The sequence below is a fragment of the Physella acuta genome, unplaced genomic scaffold (assembly GCF_028476545.2).
Source record: "Physella acuta isolate Inbredline_101_S28 unplaced genomic scaffold, ASM2847654v3 ptg000265l, whole genome shotgun sequence".
Lineage (NCBI taxonomy): Eukaryota > Metazoa > Mollusca > Gastropoda > Physidae > Physella > Physella acuta.
In genome coordinates this window covers 609,449-630,008 of record NW_026731784.1, presented here as the reverse complement: position 1 = coordinate 630,008, position 20,560 = coordinate 609,449, and the positions used below count along the sequence as shown (strand labels likewise).

At 34.2% G+C, this 20,560-nt stretch overlaps 1 pseudogene; it reads right to left on the bottom strand.

Moving 5' to 3' along the window:
• On the bottom strand, window positions 1-19,906 carry LOC131939151 (26S proteasome non-ATPase regulatory subunit 13-like; annotated as a pseudogene).
• Window positions 19,907-20,560: the final 654 nt, after the last annotated feature.

The window sequence follows — 20,560 nt, the reverse complement described above, 5'->3', positions numbered from 1 at the left end:
TTAGCGGTTGTTAGGGACAGGCATTCCTTTCATGACTAACAGCTCAACCAGATTTGTGTTAATGTTGACTGTCTGCGCAATACTATCAAATGTCCGTTGTATATCTGTTGCTGGCCTTTGGTATGTCATCTCCATCAAACATAACAGATTGCTCTAGTTTCCTAGTTACAAGTTCATTGACTTTCAGATTCGGCTGAGTAGACCATTTATCCTTCAGTCCTATGAATGTCTCAATATCTCCGCTGTTAAAGGCATACAGAAGATCAACCAGCCATTCTTTATATGTGCCCTTCAAGGATGCCAAGATATTATGGGCAAAGAGCTCACCAAAACTGTATACACCCTTGCCTATTACAGCCGCTAATTAAAACAATATTAAAAGCCCTATCTGTCTGTTCAGCTTTTGGCATGTCTATCAGATGTGTGTAGCCTAAGAAGCTAAGGGCCACTTGATAGTACTGAGTATGGTTGCCCATTAGTTTAAGATAGTTGCTCGTTAGTTCATAGAAGCGTCCATGTACTATGGTCACTCCATCTATATCATTTAAAATCTTCTCTCACTCTTCCATTAGGGCCTTCACTGGAGGGAATTCTTTATATCGGAGATAGATTTTACCCACTGTAGTCATACACAAAGCATTTGACTTCTTCACTGGCTTTAACTTTATCTTTCATTTTCTCAAGAAAGTATATGGCTTGTTTCGGATATGGTAATTGTTGGACAACATAAACACATAGCTCAGCAAGAGAGAGGGGGTGGAGGGGGGGGGGGTCGATTCTGTGCTCAAAGTCGGACAGGGCATTTTCATAGAGCCGTAGTATTCCATCTCCCTTTGAAAGGATAGTTTCTTACAAACTGCACAAGCCTTAGAATTGATGCCATAATTTTTTGTTGTATAACTCTTGAGTCAAGATTTAGTGGAAACATCTCCGTACTTTTCCTTTGTTGTTCTGCGTTAACAACATATTTGCCAAATCAATAACATCCTAGAAGTCTGTAGAATGTAATGCATTTAATTAAAGGACATACACGAGTCTACAGTCACACAATGTATTTCAATTCCGACCCACATAATGTGCGTACATGTATGCAGTAGTGCCCCAATGTTATATTTTATACTGAATTTGAATTTTATTTTAAATACGTTTACAAAAATATGATTACATTTTTTTTACTTAAGCATAGAATGTTATATAGCACGCGTATATAATATTTGATTATATTGTTTATTGTTTGGTTGGTTACTATGCAGTGCGTTTTATTATTGTTAGGAATATATTTAGAGATATAAATGAATGCACACTTTATACTTTTTTGATAAAACAGTTTTAGTTTTAGACATTACGAGTATGCATAAATATATATATATATGGTGTATTTACCTTTCACTGATACTGTAAATCTCTAAAGTTTGAGGAATAACTATAGATTTACCACTAATTTTTTTCTCTCTCAATTACATTTTATAATGATTGATTTTTCCATCTTAAGCAAGGCAAAAAAAAAAATCACTTCTTTAGGGGTCATCCATAAATGACCTAACGTTATTTTTACGATTTTTACCTTCCCCCTCGCTCCCTTAGTCACACATCGTCAAAAAAATCCAGACCCCCCCGCCCCTAAAATGACGTCACACTCAGCCTACAACTCCATCCCCCTTCCTCAAGATTGCCGTTGTATGTTCCTTAAAACAGTGATGCTTTCCCATTTCTTGTGTCAGCTCTGTCAACATAAAGTGTTTAAATCAATGTTTTTTTTATAATTTATTAAAACCGTTTTTTAAACGCGAAATAACGGCTAAAATTCGTTTTCTAGCAACGCTTTTTATAATGCAAAATTATGACTTCACACCATCTGAACAACCCCCCTCCCCCTCATCAATCCGTCTAAAAATTACTGACCCCCCACTTTCCTCCTAAGAGTGTGACTTCATTTATGGACACCCCTAACCTGAGATAAATTTTTTTATCAATGTTACGGTGTTTCACAGTTTAAAAAAAATAATAATAACGCAATTTAAACCTTATACACATATTTTACAGTTATACCATTACAATTAAAATGTATACTGCATTGGTTAGAGATCTAAATCAGTAAGGATACTGTCTGGAATACATTTTTTTTTTTTTAATTTAAATGCATCTCTGCCAAAGACCTTTACTGTTTTTATATGGAAAATATTACAAGGGAGACAACGCAAAGCAAATTACTGAGCTGTCGGTTTAGTAAATTTTAGAAAGATATATTTAAAACAAAAATGGTAACAGTATGAATTATCTGACAAAACTATTTAAAGGTTTTAGAACAAATTAAAAATTTGTATTCAAGCTAATATACATCAAAAGTCTCTCAGGTTATACAATTTGAAAACAGTGACTTTAATGGATACATTGTTCTAATACAAGCAATTTATTCATCTTGATCAACAGTCGGTCGATGTCCCTTATTCCGAACAAAAATATTTTAACAATGATACATTCATATTAGCTATAATTCTAATTCTCACCCAATAACCCCCCACCCCAAAGACAGGGGTCTGCAACCTTTTGCGACGGAAGAGCTAAAAGCTACAATTTACGAAATTCCATAATTTAAAAAAAAGTGATTTCAGCTAATACAAGGACGCTTTTTAAACTTAACATATTCAAATCTAAACTAAAACAACAATTATTTAATGACCTCTCTAACTGACTCATTGAAACATTTCTCATTCATCTATTATATTCTTATTTTATCTCATTTTATAGCATAACAATGTAATATTATTACTTTATTCCACATTTTTTTGTGCTAGGTTACTGCTATGTCGTTACTATGCAATCGCTTTGAATGCTGTTATTTAATTGTTGTTTTATTTGTTTATTGTAAAACGGCCAATGGGAAAAAAAGACCTTCGTGACTACTATTGTTACCGTAATTGATTAAATTGAAATAAATTGAAATTGAGAAACACAACCCCCACCTCCCATCCCCCCAGCCCTCCATCCGGACTTGCGGATAGATCAAAGCCAGCGTTAGCACACATCGTTTTATTTTCTTATCATTTCATCAAATTTAAAAGCTTATTGGTATAGCATTTTATTTTTATTTTGTTTTGCAAGCTTTTCTTTTAGTTTGCAACGACTGTTTGTTTGCTGATTTGTTTCAAATCTTTTACCTAAATTTAACCCACTTCTAATGCACGATTTCGTTTAAACCTCCCACTTCAATTACAATACAATGGTATCTATTTTTAAATTTAATTAGATGTTTAATGTGTCATTAAAATGAACTAAACGATTTCGAAACTAAATAAATAATTCGTTAGATTACTATTTTTAATAACAGAAAAGGAGATACTATGCTAGATGCTATCACTCTAACAGTCTGATGAGCTGTGGTTCACGAAATGTTTACAATCATAGAGCTAGTAGATCTAGTTAGGGACATAAGGGGGGAGGGGAGACAAAAACGTTTTTAACTATTTGAATTTAAGGGGAGGTAGTAGGATAAAGAACTATCCTTCGTTTTCTCAGCATGGTTTTGTCTGTACATTGTGGTCCCTGACGTCTGCTTTCACAGGGCAGAAAATCGTCTTTCGGATATCGCGACCTACTGGTGGTATTTTACAGCAAATATTTTTTGTCGTGTCTACTTCATAAATCACGAACCACTAAAAAGTAGGAAAGAAAAATAATTAAAAAAAAACGTTATAATGACAAGCTATTTAAATGCACTGAAAATTAGTTGGCTACATACAATTAATGGGCATTCTTTAGCAAAAGCTTCGTTCGCTCATGAGATCTTATTGTGTTTTATATTTAAACATTTATTTATTTTAAATGTATATTTATTGGACGTGTCTAATTCCTCCTCCAAAAAAAAACAAACAAAGAAAATAGTATTAGGGAAATAACAAATCATGCTAGGACACGGACTTTTAAATCCATCTCAGCGTCTGATTGGATAATTATGTCACGTGGTTCGCCCAATCTGTCAAAACGATCTCACGGTCAGGGTAAGCAAAGAAAGTGCTTATGTCGGTAAATGAAATAAACGTGCATTCGCAGGTCAAAATGAATCTTGTTTTGCTGCTATTTATTGGCATACTTTTTTATTAATTTTACATATTTATTGTATTAGTAATATGCCTACTTGTGAAAAATATGTTATTAAAGTTGTTATAATATATAGCTCTGTTAGTTTGATTGATTGGTATCCCTTTACCTTTTCTATGTAATAAGAAATGGCTATAGTAATATGTATTTTAAGTTTAATAAAAAGACATTTAGTTCTAGACAGTATCTAAACTGTTTGAGAACTCTCATCAATACAGTATAAAACGTTTATTTTCCAGATAAAACAGTTTGTGATATGTATAACGTTAAAAGTGTTAATTTTGTGTTTGTTTATGTTTTACTGTAAAACACACTGCAACGCAGAAGAAGGAGTTTGTCGTATTCGGGCACATGCCCTACGAATAAATGAACACGGAATTCGATCAAGTCCATTGAGAAAAAAAATTAGCTCAGGTTAAGCTGCAACCTTTTTTTTTTGCTGAACTTAAAAAGGGAACAACGATCGTGTCAGAAGTAAATTAAGAGACACTTGAACTAAATATGGTGTGGTAAAGTCTATGGTTAAACATCAAACGTCATATATTTACAGTATATGTTATTGTTATTACGCCAGTGATATATTTATACATAGCCGTATTGGCTAGACCTCGTTCAAACTATAAATAACCATAACATAAGCGTATTGTTAACTTTAACATATAAGTTTATACAGACACATTTAAATATTAAAACTCTTTTATCAAAATAGTAGAAGAATAAATATAGGCTAAATATGTTTCATATTTCAGCAATATACATTATAATTGGATAAGTAAGTCTAGACCAGATGGTAATGTGATGTAACATAATCTGTGACACAATCAGATGTTGAGTTAATACAAAACAAATTAACAGCAAGTTGACCGACATGTTGGTGATGATGTAACTACTGTGATAATTTCACATTATGTTTGTCTATTAAACTGCTGTGATGATTCCACATGATGTTTGGCTATCATTTTAATGTGATGATTCCACATGATGTTCGGCTATCAAACTATTGTGATAATTCCACATGGTGTTGTGCTATTATTTTAATGTCAAAATTCCACATACACCATCATCTGATACTACGTTAAATATATGTAATGCTTTTAAAGTTCGTTAACACTTTTTTTTTTTTTTTTTTTTTATTGCAAGAAAAAAAAATGACAACATGTGAACGTGATAATGGCAGCAGTTTAACGGTTTAACCGAATGATTTGCTGGTCTTTAAAATATGTATAAAGCAACATCACCGTCTTAAACAATTTAACAATATATTTTCTTTTCTAACTGAAACGTATACAACTAAAATAGCATGTAGGTTTTAAACAAAATAATAAACAAGATTGTTTACTCGATAGTCTGCATTTTGTTAGTAAATAAAGTGCGATTATTTAAAAAAAAAAGATCTCTATGGGTGTCAATGTTCGATTGCCTTTCTTTTATTCCTATTATTTGAACAATGGAAAACAATTAGTAAACTACTTCTATATGTACATCGTATACAACGCACATAGTAATTTTCAGCTTGAATCAAAAAGCTACATATATAATAAAACCAGATGACAACCCAAGTGTGTCAGCTATTCTAAAATTACAATTTAACGTACAATCACTGTTACCGTTTCTTCATGAACTTATGATTTCTATTTTTTTTATTGTTAGACTGAACAACGGCGACCATAGATTGTTGTCCCAACTTCCTTGACAAAACCTTTAGTTTATTGGTATTTTTTTTTTAAATAACAATTGAATAGTGTCGTCAAAAGTACCATAGCAGTTATCATTTATCAACACTAGCATCATCTGAGCTGAGGTAGTAGTATATAAACATTTGAACACATTAATTTTACCTGGGTTTGTTTTGTATGATCAGAACTCCGTGACCCTAACATGTTTTGTATGATCAGAACTCCGTGACCCTAATATAACTATGTAGTGTGTGGTCAGCACATTTTATCTATACAGCTCAAGCAAATGTAAGCGTTTATAAAATGTTACACATTTAAAAAAAAAAATTACAATTTTAATTTAAGTAAAACAGGAGTGATCTCGCCTAAACTTTCTCGAATATTCTAATATAACACTACGGGGGATGGCAACTCGGGACATGGACACTATTTTTAATCCATTTTAAATTACTTAAACGGTTTAAAATATAATAGAATCTCATAAAAAAAAGAATTGCGGGGTATTATTAGTACTTTACAAATTCACATGCGTTTTTTTTTTTTTGAGAAATCGGAAATAGCGTAAATTACTACTTCCGGTCGACGGAAATAACTCAAAATTCAGTAGAAGGCAGAGAATAGGAACTTTTACTTACATGTGACATTTCATTTATCTATCTGAAATAGTACGCAAGTTATAGGCTTTTGAACATTGGAAAGTAGAAAAAGTTACACTTCCGGTTATCGGCAATCGCTCAAAAGTTAATACGGATCTACGATTTTGATATAATACTTATTTATGAAATTATATCAACCTAGCTGTAACGGTACTCAAGTAAATCGTGTTTACACACACACACACACACACACACAAACACACACACATACACACAGACATACGGACAAGATTGCAAAACTATGTATTTCCGACTCAGGGAGCCCTAAAACGTCGAGATTTGCAAAAATCTCGATTTTTTTTGCACGATTACACGACTTTCTCTATACGTCGTCGTATATACGAGAAAGTAAAAAAAAAAGCCGAGCCTATGTTTCACTTGTTTTTCGTTAAGGATTTTAGAAAGTCATGTAAAGTTAAATCCCTTAAGCAATTTTAAAAACAATAGACATATTTTTTTTTCTCTTTAGCTAATACTAGTTTACTATTTTTAAAATTGTGTTGTCTGTTTGTGTGTGTTAGTTTTGATTTGGTCAATTGTGTATTTAAACATTAAACAAAACTATGTTTTCAACATTTCAAACCTAAATATTTTAAATACTGTAGTAATTGGTAATTTGTTATTGTAAAAATAGAACTGGCTAATGAATGTATTGTGTGGATTTGGGTTGAGAAATATGGACTAACTACTTTTACTGAAATAAATTTGAAAATAGATGTTTAAAAAGTAACATGGGTGTAATGTAGAGTAAAATGATACACCTTAAATCGTCGTCTATAGTGTGAATCATATCAATCTTTTGTAGCTGCAAAATCACCTAAAACACAGTTAGGATGTAAACGCTGTGATTACATCGTTTAATCATTTAGTTGTTAATAATGTAAAATGTATGTCTATTAAAACAAGTGTTTTTATCACTTCCCATTTAATTATATGCACTATATTAAGGGAAGTAACTGACAAGAAATTCCCTTTATCAAAACAAAAATAAATACAACAATGATAGGCAAAAATAACTAAATACGCTACTGTTTATATATAGCATATGTTTGAAACACTGCGTCTTTATAAAATAAATCGGGAGAACTTTTGCAGGACCTTTAAATAAATATAATGTTGCTCCGTATTATACAATTTATAGCAGTATTCATAATTTATATTCAATTAATTTTATATTTAGAGTAAAACTTCGGAATAAGAATTCCTATTAATGACAGCTATATTGCAAATTAAGTGATATTTTATACGGAATTTAAACAACAAACATTTTTTTTCTAAATGGCCGCCATGGCATGTGTTTGAAAATAGTGCTCCGTATATTTCTATTTTTAATGTATTATTTGTGACAATTTTATATTTTCTTATTTTCAAAATTTGGATTTTAATGAAAGTGATTGAATCGAGATACCCTTGTTATCTTAATTTAGTCTGCGTGTATTTATTTCTGCCTGTGGACTTCATTTGTAAGTAAATTTTCATACTAAATAAAAACTATTGAAACTTGTTGAGTGTATTTTGGTCCTGGTGGGGCCAAAACAGAAAAACAAAGAATGGATGAAGATAACTTATTCTTTGACGTCTGAATACCGGGATTCAAAGCCTTCTTCCATGAACCAAATACGGTAGAAATTACAATCCTTCAAGGCAGATGGCTGACCACAATTACAAATGCCGAGTTTCTAACTCAATTTGCCAAAATAATAGGCTGCCAAGAGACCGAGTTCAGAAGAGCTTACAATTATGGGGAAGTTAATGTCTGGTATGCCACGCTGAGGTAAAGGACAATTTATGAGAGTCTTATGATGACCGAATTTTACGAGCCCAAGACACTGGCCAATGAAAGGACGCAGAGGCTAATTAAAGTAAGCGTCACTCATGTCGACAAAAGAACTGTGTTAAAGGTACACTGAGATGCGTTCCCCCTTACATTAGTAAGGCTGAATTGGAAACAGCCCTTCAGGGCCTATGTGAAGAGGGGACCACCCCAAACATCAAGACTGAGGACCGAGGGAACAACAATAAATTCATAATTAAGCCTAAAATGGACAAAGAAAAAATACCACACTTTATAAGATTTCAAGATGCTGAAGGGGCGGCACAGGTGGCAGTGGTCCACCTCTCAGAGAGAAGGATGTTGTGCCCCAACTGTAAAACAGATAGGCACTACCCCACCATGTGTAACCAACTTTACACTCGGTTCATGGACGGGATCCAAAAGAAAGACGGGATGTATAATGTAATACAGCCTTGGGGAGAACAAGAAAAGGCAGCTCAAAGACAACGACTACAAAACGACAATCGAATAGTATAACTATAGGACTATCCCAATCCACTTTAGAAGCTGTTAACTTTTTTTTTCTTTCTTTATCGACATCTCCTGTTCAGGGTGTGTCTGTTATTAACGAAGCAGGCCTCAACACGGCAAACTCCGACTAACTGGCTTAAGTATTGGTTTGAGTACGTTGTACCGGTCGCTTCTGTCCTTCGGTTCTCACCGGGCTTATCTTCCACCCCACTGAACGCAGGGTAAATTCGTAACCCACCGTCCTGTACCCGACTCAACAGTAGGAGGCTAATAACTAAAAGACTACGTCACTCAGGTCAAATTAATGATTACTGACAGATAGGGACATGCATCCTATATAAAATAACATACTCCATTTAACGATATTGGAAAAAGTCGGCACTTGGGAAGTGGCAAACATTACACGGCTGTGGGGCTGGGCTTGGTGCCCAAGCGGCTGTCAGCTGTCCGAATACTCTCTACTCCTACCTATTCTCATTCGCTGATTAGAGTTTTTATGTTTAAAGTTGTATTTCTTTACAGTATAATTTCTGTTATGGGTTCTGAAAATAAAGTTATACAATAATTTCTAATATTTGTGCATGGAACTCGAGGGCCTCCACTTGAAATCAAAAGATCCGCATGCGGCTCGCGAGCTGCAGGTTGCTGACCCCTGGGTTATATGAATGTATTACTGTTTGTTTTTTTTTTGGTTTTTTTTTTTTTGGTAAAATATTGTTTTAAATAAAATTTTCCACAAGTATTTAACGTTTAAAAATGCTGAATAAATTGCTTGTCTTAGAAAAATGTATACATTATAGTCACTGTTTTCAAGTTTTATAACCTGAGAGAGTTTAGATGCATTTTAGCGTGACTTTTAATTTTGTTAAAATTTTCTAAAATTTTAACCTAATTTGTTTGATATTTTCTTCTATGACTATTTTTTTTTTAAATATACATTTTTAAAATTTACTAAAACCGACAGCGTAGTAGTTTGCTTTGCGTTGCCTCCCTTTTAATTTTTCCCATTTGAAAAACGGCAAAGGTTTTTGAAGATATGTATTTAAGTTTTTAAAAAAAACACATTTTGTTCCAGACAGTATCTTTACTGATTTAAAACTCTAACCAATACAGAATGAAATATTACTTGTAATGGTATAAATGTAAAATATAAATAACGTTTAAATAGCGTTATTATTATTTTTTTAAAAACTGTAACACAACAACGCTTAAGAAGGAGTGTCTCGCAAAATACGTTTGGGTAAAACGACTTTGTACCCGGGCGCCGGGAAGGTTCGCTACGCCTCTGAGGGGGTGTTCAGAAAGTGTGACGTCACCAATTTGCATTATAAAAAAAACAATTTTAGCCGTTATTTCGCGTTTAAAAAAAATAGTTTTAATAAATTGTAAAAAGATATGGGACAAAAGATCGCTGTTTTAAGGAGGTTCTGGCTTTTTGTAACGATGTGTGACTAAGGGGAGGGTTAGGTAAAATTAATAAAAAAGCGGGACGTCATTTATGGATGACCCCTGAGGAAGTTTTCCGTGATGTTGTTGTGGGTGTTCTCTGCATGGTTTATTTTATGTGGTGTTCGGGGGGAGGGGGGGGGGGTTGGGCTTTCCTGAAACCATGCTCATATAAACCTATAATCTACCACAGTCCTTTTTATTTTTATTTTATGTATTTACTTTTAAAATTGCAACGCAAACATCAAGTATACTTACAATGTTTTAAAGTTTTAAGAAAGAAGAGAACAAGGAAAAAGTAAGAAATAGTGCAATCAATAATGTAGTATAAATCAAGAACAAGTACAGTATGTAGAATATGTGTGACGCAAAATATTTAGCAACAAACGTTAAAGACCTAAACTCTATACTATAAAATTTAAAATTCAATAACCTGAAGTGTATGCTTTAAATTAAGTAGGAGAGTGAAACTAAAATGGCTCTGTATGCATTTCTCATGCATCAAAAAAAAATAGACTACATTACGTTTAACATTTACTATTTTTGAATTCCAGTATTGTCGAATTTTATTTATCCACAGCTAAAGATTATTGAAGTTTTAGACATATAAAACAATATCTTTATACATAAGAACAATGTAATTATTGTGGGCTGGACACTATTCTGACTGTCAATATGACTTGTAAAGGAATATATTTGCAAGCATCAGAGGCTTTATTGAAAATATTGTTGCCATGGCATTTGAACGAATAAGACGAACGATCAATCCGGTTGAATTAAAGTTGTTCCGATGATACTAATCCCAGATGAGGCTCGTTAGCTGGGGGCAGCCACTCTTCTAGGAGAGACAACTCCAAAATCAAACAACTGCTGCCTTGTAGTTTGTTCTTGGTTGGACAAAGGCTATGGAAGCAAATCCAAAAAGAAAAGCAGGCTGAAATCGGAGTCAATGGCCTCAATGGCGCATAACCAGTTGACACGTAACGCTTAATTGTGTTGGAGGCGTGGTCGAGTCGGCAAAAAGCTCATGGTTGATAAATTCGAACAAAGTCTCGAGTTCAAACCCACTGGCAGATAAATCTCGATCCCCTTCCACACTAATAATAAAGAACGAAGAAGAAGAAGAAGAAATACTATTCCATGACATTTTTTTTTTTAAAAACGATAAAACGCAAATGCACGCTATAATGACCAGACAATAACCCAACATTAGTCAAGCAGAAACAATATAATAATATAATAATAACAGTATAATAACAGTGAAACGAACTGACCTGTCACGTGTGACTGTCAGCTGACCAAGCGTTAGGAGTTGGTCAGTCTAACGTGTAGGACATAGTCGCATATCAGAAAGTAGTTTGAAATTGAGTACAGTTAGGAATAGTCTCATATGCGTCTATATATGAATAAACTGTAATATTATTTTGCTCTTGGAACTTTGGAGACAAAGGTAAATACAACCAACAAATACCGGAGAGAATCAATATGATGGCGGATATCCAATTATTCTTACTGGACGAGTAGGATTGGGAAACAGTGATTATTTTTTTTTGTTAAGAGGATCATACGTATCGTTAACCCTTTATTTACTGAATCATGTTCCGAATGACATTTTTTTCTTGAACAATGTGTTATCATATTGCTTTTGGCACACTTAATGCATATTATTAGGTCGAAGAAAATTTTGTTTCATACATTTTTGAGGCCTAAACAGATATTGGTGCTTATAAGTACCGTCAGGAATCTAGGACATATTTTCCAAAAATTACAAAAAAAAACCAGGAAAAAACTATACAACTTATTAACTAATAACATGGCAATCATTATAACAATCATGTTTTTTGTGTAATTTTCACACATAAACACAGCCATTTTCCTAACATAATGTTTTAGGAAATTGATAAAACACTACATTAATACAACAGTTTTTTTTTTTAAACACATACGTTTAAATCATGTATGTGTTTAACATATCTGCAATCGAAATGTAAAAAATCATTCTTCAATGTGTCTTAAATGTGTCTTGAATGCGTTTACCATGTGTCTTACATATGTCTTAATTGCTTTCTGTCTACAGCGGTACTAGCATATAACTAATACTAGAGTTTAAAATAGCAGTGTTAGTTGTATAATGTAATTCTTTGTTAGGACTTTTATCGTATGCAGCCGGCATTGGCCACTCATGTATCTATCACCCATCCACATATCACCCCACCCCTACCACTCGTGTATCTATCACCCATCAACCCATCACCCCACCCCTACCACTCATGTATCTATCACCCATCCACCCATCACCTACCACTCATGTACCATCTGGTGTCAGCACATTCTAGATGATATTACAATGACGTGACTTTATGAACGGAGATCTTGTTTAATTGTTAGTAAATGTATTTATACTGAAACCAGACGCTTTGTATTCTGCATACGTTAAGTAAATCATTTTCAAAGAATGTAATGACGTCAGGAAAAAAAAGATACTTATTTTAAATGTGTATTAGTCCCCATAAGACGATGATTAAAACTTTAATACAGCTTGCTACTTAAAGTATAGGAACATGGGACAGAGTCGTCGAGTGGTTGTTTGTATGGTTTCTAATACGTCAAATCTGAACGTTGAGTCCACCCAGTACCTGACACAAGGTGAGATAAAAACATTGTCGACACGGTTGATTGCACACCACACAATACGTGTGGACCACACACTACATAGTTATGTTAGGGTCACGGAGTTCTGATCATACAAAACAAACCCGGATAAAAGTAGTGTGTTCAGATTTTTATAAGCAACTACCTCAGCTCAGATGAAGCCAGTTGATCAAACATATCTACAATGGTCAATATAAGTTGACCGACAAAGCGAGTGATTTAGTAAACATAATAGAAGCCATGAACCCGAGGAGGTCTTGCAACTTATTAATCTCATAAATGCTAATATGTATCATTAAAATACATTCAATGAGTACAGAAAGTAATACTGAGTACAAAGAATTATACTGTATTAACACCCCCCCCCCCCCCACACACACACACAGGGTTACTTACTTTGCATGCGTTTTTGGTCTGTAATAGGCAAATTGCTTTAACAAAAAACAATATTTTGACTGTGACGTTTAAAAACAAAACCTACTAATTTGTCTACCCTCGGGCTATATTCTACTTGTAATATTAAGGCCTACTAATAAACATTATCTAAAATATTTAAGCCGCGAGTCAGTAAATATGTGCACATTACATGTCACTGATAGTAAATTGCTAGTACGTTTTGAGAGGTCTAATACATTTTTGTGGACGTCTCAACAAGCTGAGAAAGTCAGAAGAACATTGTTTAATCTTAATTTGTGTTTTTATGTCTTAAAAACGATAATATAATACACGCAACGTTTCCATTCGCATTTTAAAAAAAAATGTCATTATATCAATTGCAATATTTTTTTTTTATGCCATGATCAAAATTAATTGTATAAAGTTAAAGATTTAATTGTATTATTATATGAGTACGTCATTTACTTTTTACTATTGTTTTAAACATTCATTAATAAAGCTCAATATATGTATTCATTAATTGTTATCTCCCTAATATTATTTTGTTTCTAAACAATAAATGGTTGATGATAGGTTATTATTAAATTAAATTTAAAATATTAATCTAGAATGAATATTTTATATAAATAGCTGACAAGGAACATGATTTGTATGTTCTTATTTTATTTCATAAAGGGCTTAGTCCGCTACGATAGGATCAGGTAGATGTGTGTTTAATAGAACTCGATTTGTGCGCGTTATAACGCTGTCTGAAAACGATATGTATAATGTGTTGTTTGTAACGTGTTGTTTCTACTTCTATCTGATTGTCAAACTTACCAACATACTCACAGCTGCATTAAAAAATTAAAGGTTTGAAAAGTTAGGCTCAGCAGTGGCGGAACTAGAAAAAGGCGCCACCCCGCAAAAAAAAAAAAAATATAAAAATATAAAACATATATATATATATATATATATATATATATATATATATATATATATATATATATATATTGTGAGTTTTGATAATGAAATAATATAGCTAGTAATATTTGTGCAAGGAGCTGGAGAGCCGCATCTTGACATCAAAAGAGCCTCATGCGGCTCGCGAAGCTGTGATTGCCGACCCCTGCCCTAGGGGGATTATTGAGAATTAGAATTATAGCTTATATCAGGTGTCGTCAACCTTTTTGAAATGGAAGAGCAAAAAGTTACAATTTACACAATTTTCCAGTTTTTAAAGAGCCATTAACATTTTTTATGTCAATATCTGGTATTTGATTAGGATTAGGTAAATAAGTATAATATTTTTAATTAAAATAAATAGCTTTCAATATGAAATCATTTGTATTCATATAAAAACATACAAATGTTTCGCACAAAACATTAAATTATTTTAGCTAGCTCTGCTATGATAAACTTAGTTATCAAATAATAAAACTATAGGACTATCCCTAGCCACTTTAGGGGCTCTTAACTTTTTTTTTTCTTTACGGACACCACTGGCTCAGAAGTTGTCTCCCATTAGCCAGTCAGGCCTCAACACGGCAAATGCCGACTAACTGGCTTGGACATCGGTTTGATTACCGTGTATCGGTCACTTCTCTGCTTTGGTTCTCACCGGGCTTATCTTCCACCCCACTTAACGCAGGGTAAATTCGTACCCCACCGTCCTGTACCCGACTCAACAGTAGGAGGCTAATAACTAAAAGACTACGTCACTCAGGTCAAATTAATGATTACTGACAGATAGGGACATGCACCCTTTATATAATATAACATACTCCATTTAACGATATTGGAAAAAGTCAGCACTTGGGAAGTGTTAAGCATTGCACGACTGTAGGACTGGGCTTGGTGCCCAAGCGGCTGTCAGTTGTCCGAATACTCTCTACTCCCACCTATTCTCATTCGCTGATTAGAGTTTTTATTATGTTTAAAGTTGTGTTTCTTTACAGTATAATATCTGTTATGGGTTCTGAAAATAAAATAATACAATAATCTATATCTATAATTCTCTTCTGGGAGCCGTTAGAAAACAAGCTGCAAGCGTCTCCTTGCAGTCCCCTCTCTTTCTCTCTATCACTATCACTACCACCCCCACCCCACCCCCACATTGTCTGGTGAGTTGTTGTCACGCTAATACTGCTTTCACGGGGGGGGGGGGGGTGTAGGGTCGGGGTTAGGGGAAAAGGGGGGGGGGTTAGTGTTTTAAAGCAAATATTTTCAGTGGCAGAATTGGTACTGTCGAATTCACAAATTATGAATTACTGAAAAGTAGAAAATAAAACAACTAAATAGCGGCGTATGATACGCCGCGGGTCGGCTCGTTTCCAATATTTGTGCATGGAACTCGAGGGCCTCCACTTGAAATCAAAAGATCCGCATGCGGCTCGCGAGCTGCAGGTTGCTGACCCCTGACTTATACCAGGGGTCGGCAACCTTTTGGAGCGAAAGAGCCAAAAGTTACAATTTTCAAAATTTCCCTGGTTTTAAAGAGCCACTAACATTTTTTTATTTTAAATATTTCATTTTTTTGTTAAGGTTATTAGTATTTGTTCAAGGAGCTGGAGAGCCGCATCTTGATATCAAAAGAGCCGCATGCGGCTCGCGAGCCGCAGGTTGCCGACCCCTGACTTATACGAATGTCTTACTGTTTTTTTTTTTTGTTTTTTTTTTGATAAAATATTTTTTTAATAACATTTTTTGGAAGTATTCAACGTTTAACAATGCTGAATAAATTGCTTGTCTAAGAAAAATGTATACATTAAAGTTAATGTTTTTAAGTTTTATATTCTGAGAGAGTTTAAATGCATTTTAGCGCGACTTCTAATTTTGTTAAAACTTTCTAAAATTTTAACCTAATTTGTTTGATATTTTCTTCTATGACTTTTTTTTTTAAATATACATTTTTAAAATTTACTTAAACCGACAGCGTAGTAGTTTGCTTTGCGTTGCCTCCCTTTTAATTTTTCCCATATGATAAACGGCAAAGGTTTTTGCAGATATGTATTTAAGTTTTAAAAAAAACACATTTTGTTCCAGACAGTATCTTTACTGATTTAAAACTCTAACCAATACAGTATGAAATATTACTTGTAATGGTATAACTGTAAAATATATGTATAACGTTTAAATAGCGTTATTATTATTTTTTTAAAAACTGTAACACAACAACGCTTAAGAAGGAGTGTGTCGCAAAATACGTTTGGGTAAAACGACTTTGTACCCGGGCGCCGGGAAGGGTCGCTACGCCTCTGAGGGTGTGTTCAGATAGTGTGACGTCACCAATTTGCATTATAAAAAAACGAATTTTAGCCGTTATTTCGCGTTTAAAAAAACTGTTTTAATAAATTGTAAAAAGATATGGGAAAAAAGATCGCTGTTTTTAAGGAAAATTCAACAGCAATATTAAGGGGTTGGGGTTGTAGGCTGATGTGTGACGTCATTTTAGGGGGGGGGGGGGTCTGGCTTTTTTTAACGATGTGTTACTAAGGGGGGGGGTGAGGTAAAATGAATAAAAAAAGCGGGACGTCATTTATGGATGACCAATTCAATAACCTGAAGTGTTTGCTTTAAATGAAGTAGGAGAGTAAAACTAAAATGGCTCTGTATGCATTTCTCATGCATCAAACAAAATAGACTACATTACGTTTAACATTTACTATTTTTGAATTCCAGTATTGTCGTATTATTTATCCACAGATAAAGATTATTGAAGTTTTAGACATATAAAACAATATCTTTATACATAAGAACAATGTAATTATTGTGAGCAGGACACTATTCTGACTGTCAATATGATTTGTAAAGGAATATATTTGCAAGCATCAGGGACTTTATTGAAAATATGGTTGCCATGACATTTGAATGAATAAGACTAACGATCAATCCGGTTTAATTAAAGATGTTCCGGTGATACTATTCCATGACATTTTTTTTAAACGATAATACTTAAATGTACGCTATAATGACCAGCCAATAACCCCACAATAGTCAAGCAGAAACAATATAATAACAGTGGAACGAACTGACCTGTCACGTGTGACTGTCAGCTGACCAAGCGTTAGGAGTTGGTCAGTCTAACGTGTAGGACATAGTCGCATAGCAGAAAGCAGTTGAAGATTGAGTACAGTTAGGAATAGTCACATATTCGCCTATATATGAATAAACGGTAATATTATTTTGCTCTTGGAACTTTGGAGACAAAGGTAAATACAACCAACAAATACCGGAGAGAATCAATATGATGGCGGATATCCAATTATTCTTACGGGACGAGTAGGATTGGAAAACAGTGATTCTTTTTTTTTCTAATTACATACGCAGCGTTAATTACATACGTTACAAAAAATATCTTTAATGTCAATACATTCTTAAATGTAAAGTTTGACACAAGATCAAAAAGAGCAAGTCACCCATAATGTCGAACAATCAGACTTGTATTGCATTTGTATTGAATGTATCCCATTAAAGTAAAATGTACATGCATAAGACACATTAAAAAAAAAATAGCAATTTCAAGGTGTAAAAATAACAGATGTTACTGTATTGATTGTATTACTTTTTTATGGTTCCAAATTTAGGTAATTGCAATTATAGAAATAAAGTTTTTTGAAAAAGTGTACATATAGGCTGTTTATGCTGCTTATAAACATATTCTTAAGGTGATGAATGTTACATATTAAGTCTTTTCTATTATGGTAAGTGAAAACGTGAGTCACTGTCTCAAGATATTTTCACACTTGTCAACATACAAAGAGCTGTTTGTCAACGGTGAAATTTCTGGTGTGTTAGGTATAGACATAGAGAAGGTGGACGATCTAAACTCGACATTGTTAAAGCTGATTCAACTATCTGGTGTGTTAGGTATAGGCATAGAGAAGGTGGACGATCTAAACTCGACATTGTTAAAGCTGATTCAACTATCTGGTGTGTTAGGTATAGGCATAGAGAAGGTGGACGATCTAAACTCGACATTGTTAATGCTGATTCAACTATCTGGTGTGTTAGGTATAGGCATAGAGAAGGTGGACGATCTAAACTCGACATTGTTACAGCTGATTCAACTATCTGGTGTGTTAGGTATAAGCATTGAGAAGGTGGACGATCTAAACTCGACATTGTTAAAGCTGATTCACCAAAATGCTTTCATCATTATTCTCTTTGTCGTCATTACCACAATTACAACCATTACTGTTATTTTACCACCAAGATTTCCATCATTATAGTTAGGGCTGTGAGATGGTCTGCTTCTGTGGTTCGGTGTTCTACAATCATGTAAAGCCTGCCATTACCATGTAAAGCCTGCCATTACCATGTAACACATTCCACTATTATAAACAGACAATACACATCACAATAATGCAGATTATAATGGCTCGACAAAATGGATGTGCAATAGATACATACGTTGTAGGCGTGGGGTGATTGGTAAATGGGCGATATATACATGAGTGGCCAATGCCGGCTGCATACGACACAGACACACTTTATAAAACTAACACTGCCTTTTAAACTCTTGTATCAGATATATGCTAGTCTTGGTGTAGACTGAAAGCATTTACGACACATGTAAAACACATTTAAGACACAATTAAGGCACGTTGAAGACGCATTTCAACATTTTGAGTATAAGATATATTAAACATATACATGATTTAAACGTGTGTTTGAAACACAATTGTATTAATGTAATATTTTATCAACTTCCTAAGAGATTATGTCAGGAAAATGGCAAGCTGCTATAACTTTCCGCGACTCCAGCCATGTACTAGTAGGATTTCAAATTTGAAATAACAGTAGAAATGACGTAGATTACTAACGTGATAAATCTGATACAGTGTTACATTCAGTGAATATATATATATATATATATATATATATATATATATATATATATATATATATATATATATTAAGTAGATACGCAAATAGGTTTTAAAATTGCAATGAAAGTAAATGTTTTCAAAATACTACTGTCTTATTTCAAAAACATGTCAAGGGCAATAACTTAAAAAATAACTTTAACAATTATATTTATATAATTACATTTTCTTTTTAAATACTAATAAGGGCTGATAATTGCCCACAATTAATTAGCTAAATAATGTATTGATACAAGTAAACAGATTTTTTTATTGTTCATTTATCTGTCTTAAAAAGTAGGTGTATAAATTAATTACAAAACAGTGGCCAAACGTTATACATTTATCAAAGACAACCGATTAGGTCTGTCTAATGGTGTTGTCGTTATTGTGTTTATGTTTTATTGCCTTAACCTTTAAATGCATGACTTTTTAATAATGATTGAAAAAAATGTTTATATTGTTTTGGTGGGTATATGAAGAGTATAGTCAAGTAAAAAAATATTTTTAGTTTAAACATGTTCTTTAATTAAAATCCGAAATGTTGCATGTCTGCAACATTATGTAGTAAGGTGATACTTTTTAAGACAGTTGTTGATCTTGTTACAACAAAGATATATGTTGCACTTGTGGCAAACTGTTTGAGCTTGATGTGAATTTGCACCTGTCATTGCACTATTCCACGAGGCTTAGTGTCCACACAGGTTCAGGAGATCCAGGGTCCATTCTGGTCCATGAGATCCAGTGTCCACACTGGTCTTGTAGATCCAGGGTCAAAACCGGTCCAGGAGATCCAGGGTCCACACTGGTCCAGGGTCCATTCTGGTCCATGAGATCCAGTGTCCACACTGGTCTTGTAGATCCAGGGTCAAAACCGGTCCAGGAGATCCAGGGTCCACACTGGTCCAGGGTCCACACTGGTCAAAAAGATTAAGGGTCCACACTGGTCTTGTAGATACAGGGTCCAAACTGGTCCAGGATATCTACGGTCCACACTGGTCCAGGATATCTAGGGTCCACACTGGTCCAGGATATCTAGGGTCCACACTGGTCCAGGATATCTAGGGTCCACACTGGTCCAGGATATCTAGGGTCCACACTGGTCCAGGGTATCTAAGGTCCACACTGGTCCGTGAGATTAAGGGTCCACACTGGTCTTGTAGATCCAGGGTCCACACTGGTCTTGTAGATCCAGGGTCCAAACTGGTCCAGGATATCTAGGGTCCACACTGGTCCAGGATATCTAGGGTCCACACTGGTCCAGGATATCTAGGGTCCACACTGGTCCAGGATATCTAGGGTCAACACTGGTCTTGTAGATCCAGGGTCCACACTGGTCCAGGATATTTAGGGTCCACACTGGTCCAGGATATATAGGGTCAACACTGGTCTTGTAGATCCAGGGTCCACACTGGTCTTGTAGATCCAGGGTCCAAACTGGTCCAGGATATCTAGGGTCCACACTGGTCCAGGATATCTAGGGTC